Below are 2,859 nucleotides of genomic sequence, written 5' to 3'. Positions count from 1 at the left end.
GAATTGAAAATTTGGAATCCAGAAAACGAAATGATTTGCAAAATCTAGCAAGAAACCCACATGCATTACACTTGGGGCTGAATGTGGAAAATGCATGAAACAATTCAAGAGCCTGGGTAAAGAAAGAGAGGGGGGGGGGGGGGGAGTAGTATATTCATGAGGTACTACTGTCTGAAGGGGCTGTGTGCTTCAAAAACTGTCCTGCTGGGAGACCCATGCCCAAATTTTTCAGGGGGGCGCCATTTTTTTTTTTTGAATTGTGACTGCATATTCATTATGGACTAGGCATGGGGGTGGGGTGCTTAATTTAAATAATGAATGCATGATATTACTCGAGGGAGATGACCAGCCCATATCCAGATTCTGCAAGGACGTCGCACCACTCGCAGCTTTTCAACTGTCAGATATACTGGTACCGCGACCCTTTCATGGATGTGGTGGGCCGCCTGATTGTAGGTCACATGACTTGTATGCACATTGCTCTTTGTGCAATAAATCCGTACTCGGTTTACATTACCGCGACCCTTTCATGGATGTGGTGGGCCGCCTGATTGTAGGTCACATGACTTGTATGCACATTGCTCTTTGTGCAATAAATCCGTACTCGGTTTACATTCGAGCGGACGATATACTGGTACCGCGACCCTTTCATGGATGTGGTGGGCCGCCTGATTGTAGGTCACATGACTTGTATGCACATTGCTCTTTGTGCAATAAATCCGTACTCGGTTTACATTCGAGCGGATGTGAGCTCCACACACAAAAAAAAACATGGCCGTTATGTAGTTCTCATACCGTACAAATTAAGTTGCGCTCTGCCATACTACTCTAGTTTCAAAAGTTTTAAGTGCTCAATATTTTCAGTATGAGGGCAAAAAAGGCCAGGTTAGGCGAACATAAATGTTAGATACAGAGAAGCAGTTACCGATTGGATTACGTGTGTAGATCTGCCACAGGTTCAACAGCGACACAACAAACACTTCCCGTACAAGTAGTAATGATGCTGCCACACTGACACGTGTCAGTTCAGTGATAGGTTGACACAGTGCAGTCACACTCTCAGGATTTTCCGAGGAGGACATGCCAGTGAAGTTCCTCTAGCTCTGCAAACACTGGGCCATTCCCGACAATACACACCCACACTAGAATTTAGTATACTAGTACTAGTGTAGTGTACTAGTAGTAATAGCCCAGGGACATGGCAAGCAAGGATAGTCTTGTATAGTCACCAGCACAATAGATTACTATCTTGAACAGGTGCTTCGTAACGGGTACATGTGCAAGTGTTTTGATCCACAGGGTCATGCTCTCACCACATGGCAACAATTTCTGTGCAATCCACCAAGCAGCTGAAACTAAACAACAACACCACTACAACCAATCATTACTAGAAGTACTAATATAGTGCTACACTGTAGTAACTTTGCTGGCAAGACTTGTGGCAAGCACGGAGCCAATGCACTTGCCACACTAATTAACCACTTGAAGCAAACATGCCAATCCGCCTAAATTTTAGGCTTTATTGTGCAGACTACAAAGCGCCAGAGCAGCAGAGTTTAGAGCACATGATATATGGCATTACATGCACACACTGGTTTTCTAGCAGTTACCCAGCATGCTAGCGATTACAGTTATGCGCAGTCATTCAAATAGTATAATTATCGAGGATAACCCGAAACCAGTAACTGCATCATGGCATGTTCACATGTGTACCCTGGATGCAAGGGGAGCACACAAATCTGCAAGTGCACTGGATGCACACCAACAGTTACTGATATTCCCGCAACGACTAGTCGATAGTGGACAAGATTTCAGAATGGAACAGATCAAGGCTTGCACCAGGCAACTGCTCAATCCACATACAGGTTCACCACCGTATTTAAAGTCAACAAATTTTCGGCCGGATCGTATTTGGCCGAAATTTTGTTTTGCAAGGTTCAGTGTGACAGTGTATACAGGCAGCAGCAGTACAGGCCGAAAATTAGTTGCAGCCGGTTGAAATTTGTCGACTTACGGTACCCTAGTTTTACAGTGCGACATCCGTTACAAGACGAACCTCATTTTAGTCATTAGTAGACAGGGTGAAAATAGTGTGTGTATGTGGGGGGGGGGGGGGGGGGGACAGGCATGGGAAACAGTTACCCATTTTTCAACAATTGTCTTTCCATGCAATGGTGAACCACGACTTCACTCTGAACAAATGTGCCTTTATGAGCCCTCTACAAGTGTGTTGTTTTGTAGTAGTGACTAGCGACTGCATTTTCCAAAGGAGCAGGGGGCTCAATCAGAGTAGGAGGGCGCTGCGTCCCCCCCCCCCCCCCCCTACCCTCCTTTGCCTTGAACTAACCCTGGTATACCGGTAGATAACGATCCAAAAATCCCCTGACGCATGAAACACATTTTAAAAAGTCATTTTGATTAGCACTCCATTGAAAAATATGAATTTTTAGGACGAACAGAATATTCAAGATTCATGCTGTAGAATCATATCATTCGTGTTGAGAAGATGTATCCAAGTAGCCGATGGAATTGGAATAAAACTTATATACAGACATTTTTTAAATAATAATTGAGCAGTGCACATTGGCGCGGTGTGTTTTCAAAATCTGAGCATCAAGACGTGTTTGATGCGAATGCTCAACACATCAAACTCCAGCCGCACGAAGAATATAACGATCCTAGTATCGGTGGCAACAATGTAGCCGGTTTTCTTACTTGTACAATGTGTCACAATCATGGACCGGAGTGCGGCGGGCGTCGTCTTAGTTGATGGTCTGGAAAGAATGATGGCATCATCGGGAGGGTTTACAAGAGAACTGGGAAGCCACTCGGGGCGACAAATCAGTTGTCTCTCCTCGA

The sequence above is a fragment of the Sycon ciliatum genome, chromosome 13 (genome assembly GCF_964019385.1).
Source record: "Sycon ciliatum chromosome 13, ocSycCili1.1, whole genome shotgun sequence".
Classification (NCBI taxonomy): Eukaryota; Metazoa; Porifera; class Calcarea; order Leucosolenida; family Sycettidae; genus Sycon; species Sycon ciliatum.
This window is presented reverse-complemented; position numbering follows the sequence as displayed.